Source organism: Chamaea fasciata, unplaced genomic scaffold, assembly GCF_029207755.1.
Source record: "Chamaea fasciata isolate MVZ Bird 193981 ecotype frontalis unplaced genomic scaffold, bChaFas1.0.hap1 SCAF_16, whole genome shotgun sequence".
NCBI classification, from domain to species: Eukaryota; Metazoa; Chordata; class Aves; order Passeriformes; family Sylviidae; genus Chamaea; species Chamaea fasciata.
In genome coordinates this window covers 9,141,758-9,160,659 of record NW_027094101.1, presented here as the reverse complement: position 1 = coordinate 9,160,659, position 18,902 = coordinate 9,141,758, and positions in this window count along the sequence as shown.

Sequence of the window (18,902 nt, the reverse complement as noted above, 5' to 3'; positions counted from 1 at the left end):
AAATCTACGGAATTCCAAAGGAATTCCAAAGGAATAAAACTTCCAGGGCTGGAGCGGGCGAGGACTTGCCCTGAGCTGTTTCTTGGGATCCCCGCGAGTTTCTCGGGATCCTTGGCAGTTAAACCCTGGAGTAGCCGAGCCCAGAGCTGAGCCCAGAGCTGAGCCCAGAGCCGAGCCCAGAGCCGAGCCTAGAGCCGAGCCTAGAGCCGAGCCCAGAGCCGAGCCTAGAGCCGAGCCCAGAGCCGAGCCCAGAGCCGAGCCTAGAGCCGAGCCCAGAGCCGAGCCCAGAGCCGAGCCTAGAGCCGAGCCTAGAGCCGAGCCCAGAGCCGAGCCCAGAGCCGAGCCCAGAGCCGAGCCCAGAGCCGAGCCCAGAGCCGAGCCCAGAGCCGAGCCTGGAACCGAGCCTAGAACCGAGCCTAGAGGCGAGCCCAGAGCCGAGCCTAGAGCCGAGCCCAGAGCCGAGCCCAGAGCCGAGCCCAGAGCCGAGCCTGGAACCGAGCCTAGAACCGAGCCTAGAGGCGAGCCCAGAGCCGAGCCTAGAGCCGAGCCCAGAGCCGAGCCCAGAGCCGAGCCTAGAGCCGAGCCCAGAGCCGAGCCCAGAGCCGAGCCCAGAGCCGAGCCTAGAGCCGAGCCTAGAGCCGAGCCTAGAACCGAGCCTAGAGGCGAGCCTAGCTCTAAACGCGCTCCCCCCTGCAGCCTGGGCTCACACAGGGGCCCGAGGGCGGATCCCCCCTGTTCTTTGGGCTCCATCTCCCTTTTTCGGGACTCTTCCCCCCGGGTTTTTTGGGATCAGCCGCGCTTGGAGGTGCCGGATCCGAAGCCGCTCCGAGCCCGCCGCGCCCTGGGGGTGCCTGGGGAGGGTCCCCGGCTCGCTGCCCCGCACCCATGGGTGCCCCCGGCCCCGCGGCGCCGCTCGGGGCCCGAACAAAGGCGGCGGCGGCGGCGGCGGCGGCGGCGGCGGAGGAGGAGGAGGAGGAGGAGGAGGAGGAGGAGGAGGAGGAGGAGGAGGAGGAGGAGGAGAAGGAGGAGGAGGGGGGCGATGGTGCGGGGCTGCCCCGGCGGCTCCTCCCGCCCCCGCCCTGCCCTCCCCTCGCTCTCCCTCCTCCCTCCCCCGGTAAATCCGAAGTTTCCTGTTGGGCACGGGCGAAGCTCGGCCGGAGCTGCCGCCTTCCTCCTCGCTCCTTGGGATTTACCGTCGGGAGAGGCTCGGGGAAGGGCCCCCGCCTCCTCTTCCTCCCCCTCTTCCTCCTCCTCCTCCTCCTCCTCCTCCTCTCCCCAGCCTTCCTCCATCCTCCATCCCCGCGGGCGGGCGCCGCACGCCGAGCCCCATCCCCTCCCTCCCCTCCCCCTTTCCCCCCGCTGGATTTCGGGGCTGTCACCGCGCCCGGGGCGGACTCGGCCGCCCCCCGGCAGCCGCGGTTGTCGCCGGTCCCATGTGAGCCGCCGGGCACGGCTATGCCCCTGGGGACGCCGCGCTCCGCCCCGCTAAGGTAGGACAATCCCCGCCAAGAGCCCACCGGGCCCCCCCCAAATCCCAGCCCCGGCACGCTGCTCGGGGGGCTCCCCGGAGCGTGGGGGGCGCCCCCGGCTCGCCGGGGGGAGGCGGCGGCGGCCGCGCCCGGGCGGAGGCTCGACCTCCCCTCCGCCCGCCTTTGTTGCGGCCGGAGCGCCGGGAGCTCGGCGGAGCGTCCCCGCGGAGCCCCCGGGGACGGAGCCCGGCCCCGACCCGCCGCCCTCGGCCCGCAGGTGCCGCCGGCCGTGACCATGAGCTCCGGCCAGAGCCGGGAGCCGCCGCGCCCGGCCGAGGTGCGGGTGCCCATCACGGCTCCGCGCCGCCCCGCCGAGCAGCCGCCCGGGGATGCCGGCACCGGCTCCGGCTCCGGCCCCGGCTCCGGCCCCGGCTCCGGCCCCGGCTCCCCCGGCCGAGACCCGCCCGCCGAGCTGGGCTCCGAGGAGGAGGAGCAGGTGCCTTACCCGGCGCTGGCACCCACCGCCTTCTTCTGCCTCAAGCAAACCACCCGCCCGCGCAGCTGGTGCCTCAGGCTGGTCTGTAATCCATATCCTTTCCCTCGGGACATCGCGACACCCCCCCGGGACACCGCGACATCCCCCCCGGGACACCGCGACATCCCCCCCGGGACACCGCGACATCCCCCCGGAGCATCCCGGCGGAGCCGCGCGTCCCCCGCGGCCCGGGGATGCCCCGGAGGCAGCGGCGTGTCCTCGGCGTGTCCCCGATCCCGGCCGGGAAAAGGGGACAGGGGGGATTTGGTGGCCGCGGGACAGGCGGGGAGCGTGTCCCCAGTGTCCCCCAGTGCGTGTCCCCCAGTGCGTGTCCCCCTGCCAAGGTCCCGCAGCGGCTCCGTGCGAGTGTCCGGGACGCTCAGGGGGGTTCGGAGCTGCGGCCCCCCACCCCGAAATTCCCAGCGGGAATAATAATAATAATAATCATAATAATCATAATAATAATCATAATCATAATAATAATAATAATAATAATAATAAATTCCCTCAACTCCACTGGCGGCTGGCCGGGGATGGGGAATCATCGGAATTCCAAAGGCGACCTTGATTTCCTTGGAATGCCGGGGGGGCGGCAGCCCCCTGCCCCCGCTGTTTATATAAGGAAGCCGCGAGTGCACGGGAGCTTTTTCCCGACGTGGAAAAAAAAGAAAAAAAAAAAAATGGAGCTGGAGTTGCTCCGGGAAAGGCGCATTCCCGAAAAAGTCCCCTCCGCTTTTGTTCTGCTGCGACTCGCGGGGAAGGCAGGGAACGGCGGATCCCTTAAATCCCCGCCGCTCGCCGCTGTCCTTTCCCGGCTTTAGGAATGTTAAATAATCATTCCCGGCAGCGTTTCTTCCCCCTCCGGCTCGTGACATCCAGGAGATGGAATTTTCCCCGGGATTCTGTGCCTGCGAGCGGGAGTTGTCCGTGCGGGCCGGGAATCTTTGGGAAGTGAGCTTTTCGCACGGGCGGTGTGTGGAGAATTCCTGCTTTTCCCTGCCCCTCTCTGTGTGCCCGGTATTGATTCATTGAGGAACCGGCTGCCCGTTGATCCTCCCGGCACACACACCCCTCCTTGCGCCCGGCAGGAATTGCACGTTCCCCCCGGGGCTGGGAGCTGCAGGAATAATCGGGAAGGGGGGGAAGAAAACCCAATCCCGCAGTTTTTTATGGATTTGGGGCTCCTTTCGTTCTGCACGAGGTGCTGCCCGACTTTGGTCCTGCAGCGATCCCTAAAAAACCACTCGGGGGTTTATTCATTCACTAAGGGTCGGATTTAGTCGGGAAAAATCCTTTTTCCCGGTTTTTTGCATTTTCCCCCTGTGGAAAATGGAGCTCCTTGGCCCCAGCTGGTTCCTTGGCTCTGCCCTTGCTGGGTGACGCTCGCAGCAAACCTGGGCTCTAATTCCTCCTCCTGAAGCGCTCCTTGCGCCTGGCCGCCCATTCCAGCCTTCCCAAGAGCCTGGCTGCTGGGAAAACGGGATCTGGGATACTGCGATGGGCATTTCCAGCCCTGAGGGGGGAACCGGCACGTGCGAGCGTGGGAAGGAGGGGTTCGATGCTTGAACATTCCACGGAATGATAATTCCATAAGAAAACCGGGATATGGAGGCGGCCTTGGGGAGGGCACTGTGCTGTCTCAGCCAGGATGGATTTACTCCCTAATCCAGGCGCTCCTGCTGGAAAACTCTGGGAGTCTGCGGGAGGAAAAGGAGTTTCCTTTGGGTTTGGCATTCCCGAAATCTCCTCCGGCACGAGGAGAATTCCAAGGCAGGTTTGGGGTTTTTTTTGGGAAGAGGGTTCAGGTGTGTGTGCTCAGGCTGGGCTTGGATTTTCCCGTTGGGAATTCCCAGCAGAAGACTTTCCTTTCCCGAATTTCCCCATCCGACAAAACACCAGCTGGAAATGGGGATGGGTTTTTAACAGGAATTCCGTAGAATTCCCAGGATTTCTGGGCTTGAGCTCCTTGCTGGGATTTATTCCCATTTTTTCCCGGTCTCCACAAGCAAATCCTTCCATGACATTTTTCGGGAAGAGCCGGTTGGGATTTTTGGAGCCACCTCAGAGCAGGATCTGGGTGTGTTGGACCAGAGGCACCTGGAAGTTCCTGGGATTGGGAAAAATTCCATGGAATGGGATCCTTGGGAAGCAGCCGGATGAGGGGATTGGAGCAGGAGCAGGGCTGCAATTCCCGGGAGATTTTCCCAGAGGGAAAAGATCCCACGGAGGGAATTTCTGCCTGGGTGGGTTTGGATTCTCTTCCCGCCCTTCCCCAAAGCGCAAATCCATAAACCAGGAAAAGGGGTGTTGGGATTCCTTAGGATTTATGGGAAGGAGGGATGGGACTGGGAATGCTCCCCAAATCCTTGGATTTTCCCCAGCACCCTCCTTGGATGGGGCTTCTGTTGGTTCTTTTCCAGGGAAGTTTTCCTTGCTCCCACTGGGATTCATTTGGTGGGAAGAGGCAAAAGTCTCGCTCCGAGCCCTCCAATTCCCAAATCCCTCTTTTCCCTGGGTTTGCCGATTTGGGAATTCTCCTCCTGTGAAATTCCAGCTCCAGGCTCCGATTCCCAGCAGCTCCTCGGGGCCGATCCCATGGAGCTGCCTTTGGACGAGGCACCCAAAATTCCAACACTTCTTCCACCCCAATCAATCCCTTCCCAACCCAAATTCCCCAAGGACCTCCCCAAATATCCCGCTCCAGAGATTTTGCGGGAATCGGAGCCATCCCGGCCCCGTGGGCCGGAGCGGGTGGGAATCTCCGGGAAAAGGCCGTTTGCGTTGGGAGCCGAGGCGGGAAGGGCTCCCTGGGAGCCTTTGGAGCGGCTAAAAAAAGCTGGAGCCGGGCTCTGGAGGGGAGACAGGTGGGGCGGGATCGGCTTACGCGGCCGGCGGCATTCCCGGGAAACATTCCCAGCGGGAACACGGGCCCGGAGCTGCCCTTGGGGCTTGGGAACAACCAGGGAAAACCATCCAGGAAAAGCTCCCGCTCTGTGTCTGCTTCCAGAGGTTTGGGTTGGAAACACCAATTCCGGCGGGGAATCCTTGAGGAGAAGCGTTGATTTGGGCAGGTTCCCACCTGCATTAATGAGCATTAATTAAGAGCGTGTTAATTTCATTGATCGCAGCACGGGCGCTCTGGGCTCACCCGTGCCGGCCAGTGCCATTCCCGGCGTTTGTTCCTGGATTTTGGGAGCGCGGGAAGCTCTTGCCGAGCTCCAGGGTCACCTCCAATCCCAATCCCCACCCCAAAAAATCAGGGATCACGGCGGAACAAACAAGCCGAACATCAGTTTTGGGATGATCCAAATGGGATTTTTCCCTCAAATCCGGGCGGATTTTCCCTGCTGCGCTTCCAATTTCCCGGTTTTTCTTTCTTCAATCCACCTGAAATGGGGATCGAGCTTCCTCATTTTCCCCGGGATCGGGTTTGGGATTTGCCTCCCCTCGGGGTCATTCCCTGCCTTCTCCCCTGTGGATCCACGGAAACCTGGAATGTCACCCGAGGGTTCCCTGGGAGATTTGGGATTTGCAAGGAAGGGCTGAATCCCTGGATGTCCTTGGGAGAATCTCCCGGATTTCTGGCTCATGGATGTGACCCCTGAGGTGGAGGAAACCTTGGAATTCATCCCAGGACATCTCCGAGGGGTTTTCCCTCTGGAAAAGTGGGAAAATGGGATGGAGGGATGGGAGGAGCGGCACTGGGAATCTGCTCTAGGATCCCTTTATCCCAATCCGTGTTTTATTGCCGATGGATTCCGGAGTGATGCATCGCTGCATCCCCAAATCCGGGTTTTTTTTTCCCTGGAATTCAGTGATTCCAGGCTGCTTTTGTGGCTGCTTTTCCTCTTCTCCTGATTTAGTTTAAGTTTTCCTGGGAAAATCCCCTCTGGTGCAGACTGAGAGCCGCCAGCTCATCCCATTGGATTTTCCTGAGGATCCCTCCCAGCCTCTGGGAGTTATCCTCAATTTATTCCCTTTTCCAGAGCAGCCTCATTCCCATTTTTCCTGCTATTTATGGATGCACGGATCCATGGCAATCCCAGACTCCGCTTGGCTTTTCCAGCTGCCTTCAGTTCCTCCCCTCAGATTTCCTGGGAATCAACAAATCCCGTTCCCGTTTGGAGTTTGGGTCGGAATTCTGGGATGTGGGTTGAGCCCGGGTGTGTTTTCCAGCATTTCCTTGGAAACGTGGATCCCAGTGGATCCCAGGAGCCGAACTGGGAACGCAGCAGATCCCGAGGCTCCAGCTCATCCCTGGGGATGGATCTGGGGAAGCTGGATCCCAGATTTTCCCCGGATATTTTCTGAATGACCGCCCAGCTTCTCTGGGATGTCTTGCCGGTTTTTAGGGAGTTGTTTTTAACGGGAAAACGGGGTTAGGTTGATGGACGGTTTGTGTTCGGGGGCTCAGGCTGATCCCTTGGGAGCCAAATCCTGACTTTCCCAAGCTCCGGGCGGGATAATTCCATTGGAACAACTGGGATCACTCAATGAACTGGGATTTCCTGGGATTTTCTCCCTGCGTGTGCATGGATTTGGGATTTGTTTCCCAATCCCTGCTGCAGCCAAGAATTCCTGCTTCCCACTCCGAGTTTTCCTTGGATTTCCCCCCTCGATTCCCGGTCTGAGATCTCCTCGGGCTGCTGGAAATCCAGGAGGAAATCCCAAAGATCCGAAACCATCCAGGCTGCGTTTTCCTTCAATCCCTCGGAATTCCATCCCCTGGAAAAACCAAGGCTGGAATTCCTCAGGCGAGGAACATTTCCCCAAACATTCCCACAGAAACGCTGCAAACTCGGATTCCGCTCTTAATTCCTAAGGGGCAAAATCCCTAAATCCCCAATCCCCTAAATCCCGAAGGAGAAGACACTTTTAGAGGGAATATTTGGGAATATTCCTAGGGAATATGCCCGGGATAGGAGGGGAGTTCCTCCAGGGTTCTTCCATCCAGGAGTTAATCCCAGAACTCCCAAGCCTTTTCCTGAAGCAGCGGGGGAGCGGAGTCGGAGGGTGGAAATCCAGGAATGGTCACTCCGGAGCCATCTGGGAAACTCTGACCAAAAGCAGCTGGAAAAGCCAATTTTTTTCCCCCTTTATTTTCCCGGGAAAAAACGCCGCTCTGGGCGGGGATTTGGCAGCGGACGAAACGCTCGGCTCCGGGATCTCGTTTTTCCCTCTTCCCACGGACAGACGGGAATTGTGCGAGCTCACAATGCTCCCAGTATTCGGCTGCTTTTCCCCAGAAATTCCAGAGGAACGGGATGAGCTGGGTGTACGTGCAGTTATTCCAGGCGGGAATTGCAGGCGGGGCGCTGCCCCCAATCCCTTCCCTGCGTCCTCTTTGCCCGGATATCCAAAATCCCGGGAGATCCTGCTGGGAGCAGGAGCTGCAGTGGGGGGGGATGTTTTGGGATTCCCGAGGGGTGGAGGACGTTGGAGGGATGTTTCGGCAGGAGCATCCCCTGGGATTCCTCTGGAGCTCCCCGTTCCCGAACTCTTCCATCCTCCCCGCCTGTTCGGTGTCTGTTTGGATTTTCTTCTGGCCCGGGAATTCCCGGGGGATTCGGGATGGGAACGCAGGTGTTTCCATGGATTTCTGCTCCCGTCTCCGAGGATGTGCAGACGAGGAGGAGCTGACACCTCCTTTCCCGGGAATGACAGGGAGACGAAGCGAAACGTGGGATTCGGCGCCACAGATGGGAATCCTTTGGGAAAGGGCTCGTTCCAAGGGCTCGCCCCGGCTCAGCTGGGATGGGGCTGCTCAATCCCAAAATCCCGATCCCAAATCCATCTCCGGCTTCCCTCGGGAGGGAGCTGAGGGCAGACAAGGCAGGATCGTCCCCGCTGGAGTCGCTTAAAGCGCGAGTTTAAGCCGGGCTTAACCCCGCGTTTCCCGAGACTCGGGAATCAGGGAGATTCGGGAACCGGGGATCAGGGATCAGGGAGACTCAGGAATCAGAGAGATTTGGGAACAGGGAGATTTGGGAATAAAGGAGACTCAGGAATCGAGGAGTCAGGAATCAGGGAGATTTGGGAACAGGGACACACAGGAATCAGGGAGATTTGGGAATCAGGCGGGCGGGGATCCGGGAGATTTGGGAATTGGGATGATTTGGGAACGGGGAGATTTGGGAACAGAGGGCCTCAGCAATCAGGGGGATTTGGAAATAGGGAGAGTCAGGAATCAGGGAAACTCGGGAACCGGGGAGATTTGGGAATGGGGAGAACCAGGAATCAGGGAGCTGGGAACAGGGAGACTCGGGAATCAGGGAGAGTCGGGAATCCGGGAGATCTGGGAATGAGGGAAACATCAAGGCCCGCTCCCGGCCCCGCAGCGTGTCCTGATCCCGGCTCCCGCTGGACGTTCTCCAGGATTTCTGTCCATTCCCGCGGCTCCTGGAGCGACCCAGAGCCCAGACATCCCTGGGCTCCGTCTGCCCGGGAATGCCGCGCCGGGATCCCTGAAAAGGCTCCGGGGCCGGCGCTGCCAGGAGGGACGAGCTCGATCCGTGCGGTTGGTTTCTCTGGAATTCTGGGATGTGCCGCCCTTTTCCAGAGGCTTGGGAAGCCAAGAGCTTTTCCCAAAGATTTTCGCCAGGAGCTTGTCCCGAGCTCCTTCAGTCCGGATGTTGGGAAAAACTTGGGGTTTCTCCATGGAAGTTCTCGCCTGCCCAGAAATATTCCCGGGAATGGGATTGGAAGAAACCTGGATAAACGTGGGATTATCTGGGATGGCCTCAAGGCTTGGATTTCAATCCTGGTGGATCCCTGAATTCCCACGTGCTGTTCGCTGAGGGCTGGAGAACTTTGGGATGACGGCAGGAACGAGGGAATTCCCACCCAAGGGGCGGGGCTGCTTTCCCTTTGGAATGGCTGGAATTGCTCCATCCCGGATCCAGCAGCTCCTCCCGGAATACGGATCCTGGAATATTCCCCTCAGCTGCCACAGTTAGACCCAAATCCTTTGGATCCGATCCACGTATCCCAGATTTTTCCAGCAGCGCTTTTTTGGGATCAGTGCTTGGGATCTGAGTGTTTCCCACCTTCCTTCCCGGTGTCCTGGAGCATCCCTTGGATCCCAGAGCATTCCTGGATTCCCAGGGAATCCCTTGGATCCCAGAGCATTCCTGGATTCCCAGGGAATCCCTTGGATCCCAGAGCATTCCTGGATTCCCAGGGAATCCCTTGGATCCCAGAGCATTCCTGGATTCCCAGGGAATCCCTTTTATCCCAGAGCAGGCTCAGAGACAAATCCCAATCCCAATCCCAATAAAACTGCTCCAGAGCACTTCATATTCCCAGCTCCGCCCAATTCCTTGAATTCTGTAGGAAAAGATCTTAGGAGCGGGGTTGGGTTGAGCTCTGGTGTGGGAAATTTGGGATTTGGGAAAGGTTTTGGAATTCCAGAGGGTTAATTTGGAGGAAAATCCTACGGAATAGGAGGAGAAGGAAGTGAGGGAAAGGGAGCTCAGCACAAATTCCAGGGCTTGAATCCTGCCTGGAATTTTGGGGATTGAAAGGGGCGTCAGAGTATGGAAGGGACAGGATTTCCCGGGAATTCTGCAATTCAGGGATCAAGCCTCGCTGTCCCTTCAGCTCCAGTCGGGAACAAGAGGTGATGATGGAGGAAAAGGTTCCACTGGGCTGGAAAAACGGGAATATTTTAACCTTCCCTGCGCGGCCTGATCCCGGAATTTCCAGGGAATTTCCCTTTAGCAGCTCCCAACGGAATCCCGCCCCAACCCTTCCCTCATTCCCAGGAATTGTGGAGGGAATTTTCCGGGTTTTTCCCCAAACTCCATTTCCTCCATTTCCACCACGGGGTTTTCCAGGAGCTCTTGGTGTTTCTTGGGAACGCCCGGAGGGAATTCCGAACCGGACTTTGGATCCCATCCTCCTTCATCTCCCTTTTCCCGCCTTTTCCACTTCGAACACCGTTCCCAACCCAGGGTTTTTTTAGGATGAGGAGGGAATTCCCAGTTTGAATCCAGGGAGAACAAATTCATCCCCGGAACTGGGATTTGGCAGGACACGAGGGGACGGGAGGGAGAAAACCACGGAATTTTTTGCCTTTCCTCATTTTTCATTGAGCCCCCTCATTTTTCCCTTTGGAAGCAGCTCTCAGTCCACAAAAATCCCGGGAATTGTCCCTCAAATCCCCACTTTATTTAAAATCCCCGTCGGAAAAAGGTGATTTGGGGAGACGAGCGGGAATTTCGGCGCCAATTCCCCGAGGATTTTCCCACCCCACGCCCAGGAAAAGTTGGTTCAGGTTTGGAATTGGGGTTTTTTTTGGGAATTGGGATGGGGAGAGGGGAAGGAAAGGAGGAATTAATGAGCTTGGAGCCGTTGCCATGGCAACCCGCTGCTAATGGATCTCTGGGGTTCCCTCTCCACCTCCAGCCGCTTTCCTGGGAATATCATTCCCATGGCAACGGATGGCGCCGATCCCGCCTGGGCCACCGCCACAAAAAGCTCCTTTTCCCACCATCCCGGGGAATTTTTAGTGGGAAGAAAATAAATTCCTGCTGCTCCAGAGGGCTTTTTTTATTTTTTTCTTTTGGAATGCTTGGAGCAGAAATTCCCAACTTGATCCTGGTTTGGGTTTTTTGGGGTTTTTTTTTTTGAGGAATTTTTCATCTCGAATCCGGCCCTCGCCTCCCGTGGGCTGTTTGCTGCCTCCTCTTCCTCACCCTCCCCTTGACCTTGGAATTTTGGGAGGAAAAACCTGGGGAAAAGGGGGAATTTGGGGGTGTGGGATAATGAGGCACAAAGGGATTCCCTTGACCTTGGAATTTTGGGAGAAAAGCTCGGGAAAAGTGGGAATTTTGTGGCGTGGGATAATGAGGCACAAGGGGATTACTGGTCCCCTTGACCTTGGAATTCTGGGAGAAAAACCTGGGGAAATTGGGAATTTTGTAGTGGAATAATGAGGCACAGAGGGAACCGCTCAGAACTGCTCATTCCTCGGAGAAATCCCCCTTCCTGCCTTGGCTTTCCGTCGCCTTTGGACGACCAAGATTCCATCAAATTCCTGCCTCCCTCCTCCCAATCCCAACGGATCTGGACCCAAATGGATTCCCTGGGGCGAGCGGCACCCTGAGGAGCTGCTTTCCCAAGGAAAGTCGGGATTGCTTCTCTTTCAGCCCAGGGAAGGGCACTCGGGGTCGTTTTCCAAAGTTTTCCCGTCCCGTGGCCGTCTCCGTTGGGTTCCTGGTTTTCCAACGGCTTCTCCCGCACGGATGGCTTTGCCAGGGAGCCTGGAATGTTTGGATCCGATTTTATTTTGTTCGTCTCCGGAGCTCCTGGAGTTCAAACGCTTTTCCAGCCTTTCCAGAGCCTTTCCAGAGTCTCCACCCGGCAGGATCAGCACTATCCCAACCGTCCCGATTTTTTTGGGATTTACGACCTAAAAACTTGGGGGTTGGGGTTGTAAATCCCTAAAAATCCCAAAGCTCTTCCTTTTCCCCAGATTATTCCCTCCCAGCCGCTGTGGTCTCGCCGTTTTCCGGTGCCCGGAGAGGAAAGGTTGGATTTGAGGGAGATTCATGGATCCCGGCAGCTTTTCCAAGGATGTTCCCGCATCCTTGACCTCGGAAGAGAAGGCGGGCGGCGCCGCAGGTTCCCACTCGGCTCCTCGGCCTCAATTCCCGGCCCGTCAATCCCCCAGAAATGCTGATGTCGGGATTTGAGCGGAGCCGTTCGAAATCCGGGATAATTACCTCGGAATCGGATCGTTCCATGGCAGAGCTTCGCAGCTGCTCCTTCCTAATCCGCCGGGCGCGTTTAGGCTTCATTCCCTATTTCCTCTCGGCTTGTTCGAAGGGAAAATAAATTGGCTCCATTAGGGAAAAGAAGGAAAAAAGATGGAATTATTGCTTTTCCAGCACATCTAGGCCGTGGTGAAATCCTTCCGTGGTGAAACAAAAAAAGAAATCATTCCAATTACTGGAGGAGGAATTCATTTTTTTTTTTTCATCCCAACCAAAGCTTAAGCGGTCACCCTCGGCTAAATTCCGCCTTTTATCAGTTTAATTGGAAAACGTTCATTCCGTGAAATAATCTGGGAATGCCGGGAAGGAATCGCCAGTTGCCAGGACAACCCGTTGCTCCGTGGCTCCTTTTTAATCCTGATTTTTTTCCTCTCCCCCCCCTTTTCCTTTCTCTCCAATGTCACTTCGGATCAGATCATCCTGACGGGAGATTTGATTATTTGGGAATTCGGGCGGCCTGCGTCGGAGGGCGAGAGGGATTGTTTTGGGAAGTTAATGGAATTTAGGGAGCTCTTCTTGTACCCGTGCCCGTCCTCCGCGGAAGGTCGCGAGGAGAAGTGGGAATGACGGGGAATGATGGGAAATCAGCAGAAGCGAACGAGAGGCGGCTCCTCCCTGATCCCAACAGCTCGTTCCAGCAGATTCCAGCTGGGAATGTCCTTGAGTCCGAGTCGGATTGGTGACTTGGGACATGGCGTGGGCTCCATGGGATCCGTGGGATCTGTGGGATCCATGAGCTCCATGGGATCCATGGGATCCATGAGCTCCTACTCGGCGAAATCCCAATGGCAGAAATGAGGGTGGCTCAAAGTCTGTTGGAGTTTTCCCAGAAAACCACTTCCCTCTCTCCCACCTTTTCTCGTCCCTGCAGAAATAATCGGGATTTCAGGTCGGGATGGAATCTTGGTTCATTAGGAAGGAAAGAATTCCAGAGGAAGTCAGGGATGCAGGGCTGGGTGTCACCTCAAAGGGACGAGTTGGTGGCAGGTCCATCCACATTCCATAGGAATCCAAGGCCTCCAGTGCAGCCTGGACCAGAAATCCCTGGATTGGGTCATTCCAAGGAAACCCTTGGCTCAATGGCCCAAGGGTTTATCCCATGGCTGCATTGCAAATCCAGAGACAGGATTCCACTGTCCCATTTTTCCTCTGGGAAAAACGGGAAAAGCTCTGGAATGCACCCAGGAATGGGGCAGCTGTGATTTCCAGGGAGATCATTCTGGAGCGGGATTTGGGGGGCTGTTCCCACATTCTAAAATTGTCCCACAAATCCCAGAGCTCTGCCGGCCCGGGCGTTGGAATTTTGGGATGGATGCGGTGGAATTTTTGGGAATAGATTTCCGAGGTTCGTCTGAAAAAGAAAAGCCTGGAAAATAAGGTTATTCCTAAAAAAAATCTTGGATTCCTTGGAAGCCACTGAGATCCCAGCCTGCTGTGAGTGCCGGGCTCCGCAGGGGATGAATCCATTCATTCCGTTCCTGATCCATTATTTATGGCCCAACATTTGCTCTGGAAAACGTCTCCGCGTGCTCGCCGCCAGAACCTTCGGATCCCGCGGGATTTTCCCTGGTTAACGAGTCCCCGGGGTCAGGACAGGGGCAGACTCCCAACGTCTCCGCTCCGGGTTTTTTTCCTGCTCCACTTCTGTAGGAATTCTCCTCCCCGGCCCAGCGAGATCAAAGGGAAAAAAAAAAAAAAAGGGAAAAACGAAATCCGGGGAGCCACTTGTTGGGATTTCCCTTTGGAGACACCTAAATTGCGGCTTTGCTTTTCCCGTCCGCTAATTACCCGTTGGTGGATTTTTCCATTTCATTTGTTGGTTGTTCCCTTTTTTCCTTTTTTTTTTTTTAATTTCCCTTTTTCAATCCTTTTCTGGTTTTTTTTTCCTGGGAGAGCCCCATCCTGCGGGAAGCTGCTCCGCCCCATCCCAAGGATGCTCTGGGATGAATCCGTGCAGGATCATTCCCATTTTTCTGCCCCTTCCCCCCCCTTCCCCTGGCCCTCGTGGCTCTGGCTCCAATGGGATGATTCATTTTCCATTTGCCAAAGGATGGAATAATCCATATCCGTGTGCCTCCGGCTCTAATCCCTCTTTTTTTTTTTTGTCCCGGGGTGATTGGATTCCGTGTGGGAGGGGCTTTAAAGCTTTGATTTTGGGGGGGGGAGGGGATTTGGGATTAAAAAGCAGGTTGGAAATGCAGCCTGGCATGTGAGGAATATTTGGATGAAATTTGTCCTTTCCCCTTGACTTCAGCCGAATTCCAGGGAATTGCTCCCTGCTCTCGTCCTTCTCCCAAACATCCGAGGATCGAAAATCCAAATTCCTGAAAAATCAAGGGAGTCAGCGACGCTTCCTGGCTCCGTCCCCGAAAGTTCATCCCATCCTGGAGAACTTTCTCCATGACCTCTGTGGATTCCCATCTCCCTTTCCCGCTGATCTCGAGGGAATGAACCCGTCAGGCTCCTGGAAAAGGCGGCCTTTCCACACGGAAAGGAGGGAAAACCAGGATTTAGGGGGGGTATTCCCAGCATTCCTGGCCCATTGGCAGCTCCATGGGAACGGGGCAGTGCCGTTCAGTCCGTGCAGCCTCACTGATTCCCAATAAATTATTTGGGATCGCTTGATCGCGTTCCGTGTCCCCAATCCAATGTCACTCATCCCACGCGTCAGCGCCGGCTCCAAACATCCCAGGCAGCTCCCAGCCCTTCCCACTTGTGGCTCTGGACTCCCCAAATTCTTTTTTATCCGTGGATTTCGTGGGGAAAAAAATCCTTTTTTTTTTTTTATTTTGTTTTTAATCTCAGTTTTGGCAGTTTTCTCGGGATCTGGGAGGAGGGAGAAGCTGTAAATCCCGGGAATGGCCCGGAGGGAGCCGGGGAGTCACACCCAGCCCCATTCCCGGCCTGAGGAATCCCAAATCCCGCTCCTTCCTCGCCTTTTGTTCTCCCCGGGCCGTCCATATATGGAGCTTTTCCAGGGGAAACCTCCCGGCGGGGCTCCCGTCTGAACAGTGGCGGCATCCCAGGATTCCTGCAGCTCCGAGCTCCCGGAACTGCCTCCGGCTGGAACTGGGAACTGGGAACTGGGAATTGGGAACTGGGAATTGGGAATTGGGAATCCCAAGCAGTGCTTTTGTCATGTCAAACTCCCGGCTGGAATTTTGCTCGGAAGTATTGGAAAGCTGAAGGGAGAAACCTCTGGAATGTGGGAATTCCTGGGATTGGAGCATTTTGAGGAGTTCTTCCCTTTTCTCCCTCTTTTTTTTTGTTCAAAGTTCCCACCTCTGGTAATTGATCTCTCCATGGAATCCTGCAGGGATCACACTCGGAATTCCTGTAGGCAGGGTCCGATGGTGCAGCCAGAATTCCCGGATTTCCCGGGGCTGGATCACAAAGGAAGAGGAATATTCCCTCTGCTCCATCAGCCTGATCCATGAGGAAAAGTGACCCAGATTCCCAGAGAAGCTGTGGTCGCCCCAGGATCCCTGGAATTGTCCAAGCCCAGCCTGGGAAGTTTTGGGATTGGAACTGGATGAGCTTTGAGGTCCTTGGAATTAGGGATCAGTGGCAGCATCCAGAACTTCCCATTTCCATGGGATCATCCCCTGGATTGTGACGGTGGGTTTGGGATAACGAGGGCAGGATTTGATCCTGGATTTGATATCCATGGAAATCAGCTCCTGGTGTCCTAAGGGAGAGGAGGAAAAGCGGGAAGAGCAGTGGGAAACCCCAAAGCTTTTCCCTCCTTCCCATCCCTGTGTTCTCAGCATGGAAACATCCCACTCCAACCAGAAATCCTCATCCCGGGGGGGATTTTTTTTTATCCCTCTGGAAATGGAATTTTGTGCCGGCACATCCTGGCAGCCCCCCCACGCCGGAGCCGAGTTCTCCAACAATTATTGGAAATCGGACTGGGAGCAGCTTCCTCTGCATCCCTGGCCCATCGATCCGATCCCGGAGTGGAAATGCGGGGAAGGAAATGGGAATTGGCATTTGAGAGGCGAGGCGGGGATGATAACTAACGGGATCGCTTCCTCCGGAGCAGCGGGAAAACCCGGCTGATCCATCCGGCATGGGGGATGTGGGGCTTGGCGTTGGCTGGAGCTGGAGGAATTCGTGGAATCACGGAATGGTTTGGGTGGGAAGATGGTTGAAGATGAGTTTTTTCCGATCCCAACATTTCCCACCATTCCAGGGTGCTCCAAGTGGCCTCGGACAATTCCAGGGATGAGGCAGCCACAGATTTTCTGGGAATCTGGGGCCTCCCCACCTTCCTTTTCTCCCACTATTCCATCTAAACTTTCCCTCTGGCACACAAGCCCCACCCCCACCCCCCGGACATTCTCCAGGAACTCGGGATCGCTTCCCAAATCCTTCCCAGATCCCAGGAGCGGGCACTGAAAGGACTTCACCGCTTAAAACGAGTCAGGAATTTCATCCCAAAGTTCAGTTCCAGTCACATTCCCGTTCTCGGGAATTTTCCGGCCGGTTCGGAGAAGGAAACAAGCACCTTAAAATCCAACTCTATTGACTCATCCTCTCGCGCACGTCCTGCACAGCCGGCTTTGGGAAAAGCTGGCATTGGGTTGACGGGAGCAGGAGCTGGGAGCTGCTTTGGGCTCATTCCACGCTGGCTCCCATGGGATGACGGTGCTGAGGATTTTTGGGAATATGTGGGATGGGATGCTCTGGATATCGCCACTCCAGAACGTGTGGAGCCGTTTGCAGTTTTCCTTGGGGAGAACTCGTCCTTGGGAAGCCAAAATTCCCCCCAAAAAATTTCCTTTGGGATTGGATTCCGTCCGTTTTCAACTCGGGTAAAAATCAGATTTTAGCTGGGGAGATGCTGGATTGGGATAAATTTTCCCGGAATTGGGATATTTATCCCTGAAAACAATCCCTGGCGCGGAGGGATTTCTGCTTTCCCACGCTGTTCCCATTAAATCCCGGAAAATCCCTCCTCACTGCTCCCCCTGTGACGCTGCCGCCTGACGTTTCCCTTTCCTTTCATCCCTCCCATCCCCTCTCCCGCCTTTCCCTGCTCCACTTTTCCCGGGAGTTCACGCCCTGGTCGCAGCCAGGTTGGAGCAGGATGGAAACGAGGCCAGGCTTTGTCCCAGTTGGAAAAGGAGGAATATTTTTTTTTGCTCTTGGAAAACATTCCCGGCGTCGCTTAGCGTTAGACACGACTCCGGCGCCGGCGCGTTCCCGGCGTTTGCTGGGAAATCAGGGAATTTTGGAATTTTCCAGGTGCTTGGCAGGCGGGAATTTCTCCTTCTGCTGCTTTTCCGTGTTGTTTTTTCCTGGGAAAGAACAATCTCTCCTTCAGGAAGGAGGGATGGCTGGGAAGGGGACGATGACGGGAGGGTTTCAAATGTTTGGGGACTTGAGGGAACAAAATCCTGCTTTGTTCCTCTTGGGAGCTGGGAATCCTCTAAAATCCCACGGGATTTAAGGCTGAGGAGGGGGAAGGGAGAGGGAAAAGAGCGTGGAATGTCTGGGTTGGGATCGAAGGTTGGGATCAGGCTGCTCAGGCCTTTGGGGATGTCCCAGGGATCCCAAATCCCTCCAGTTTCCATGGAGCCAAGGCTGGGAATGCCGAGGGCTGCTGCATCTCCCAGAATTCCAGCCAGAAATTCACAATTCCCCATCCAGGCTCACAGGGATTTCCCTGGATTCGTGGCGTCCCCCATCCCGGCATTCCCACCGTCCCTCAGGGCATCCGACAATTCCAAAGGGGCTGGAAAAGAGCAGGAATGCTCCTTTTATTCCAGAATCCAGACCCGGATTCCCAAATCCTCCTTTTGGAGCTGGTTTGCAGGGCAGGATCGGGACAGCTCCAGCATTTCCAGGGAATATTTTGGTGCTAATTAATCCCCCATTCCCAGCACTTCCAGGCTCTGCTGGATCCGGGGAATTTCTCTGCAGCTGCTCAGAGCCATAAATACGGAATTTGTGTCAGCTTGATCCCTTTGGATCGGCATCCAGAGGAGGGAAAATGCCTGATCCAGCGTTTCTGTCCTGGAGAAAAAAAAAGAACATCCCAAAGGCAGCGATTCTGGATGCCAGGAAATCCTTTGGTGTCCAAGGCCGGCCTCCTCTGGATTTTCTTTCCCAGTGGAAAGGAGGGAATGTGCCCTGGAAATCTGGGAAAACGCTGGGAAAGCAATTTTTTTAAAATCACCTTCTTAGGGAATTTCAAACAAAATAATTTTTGGGAATTCTGAGAATTGGATTTGGGGCGTGTCCGTGTCCCACCACTGGGAATATTGGGATGCCCTGAGGAATCCCTGGAAGTGGAGGAAGCAGCAAATTCCCTCTTTTTTCCTTAAAAAGTGGCTCAGGAAGGAATTGGGGAAAAGGGAGGAAAACCCAGCTGAGAGCTCTGTCCGTTCCCAAGCCACCGACTCCTGGGAAAGAAAAAAAAAAAAGGGATTTATGGGGAAACACTTGGAATGATCCCACTTTGTGGAGTTCGTGGGGAGGGGGGGTTGTGGGTGGTTTTTGGGGGGTTTTGGGGTTTTTTTGTTGTTGTTGTTGTTGTTTTGGGGTTTTTTGTTTGGTTTTTTGGGGGTTTTTTTTTGTTTTGTTCTTGGTTTTTTTTTTGTTTTTGGGGATTTTCTTAAATCCCTTTCCCAGAGGAGGAATCTTCCCTTTGGCCAAACGGAGCAAAAAAAGGAAACTCTTCCAACTCCTCTGGCTCACGGGGCATCCTCCTTTTCCAGGCCAGCAGAGTGGTCAGAGCTGTTGGGTTCCCTTCATTTCCCATTTTTTCTCCTGGTAAAACAAGGATTGGGAAGTGGCAGGTGTGATTTGGGATAAACCTCTGCCATTCCAGCTCCTCCTCCCGTTGGATTTTCCATCCTTGTCCTGCCTCTTCCCGCTCGCTCCCAGCTGGAGACGTTGCTCCAAAGGGAGATTTGAACGGGAGGCAGGAGCAGGATCCCTGAAAATCCCAGGAATCCTCAGGGATTTCATGGATGAGGTTAAAGCCGGGTTTTAGCGCGGGGGTGGCTCCCACCTGCAGAATTCCCTGCCAATTAGCGGGAATTCAGGAATGGTCTCGGCATGGAGAAGGATTTCCCCACCCTCAGCTGGGTCTTGCTTTTTTTTTTTCCCCCA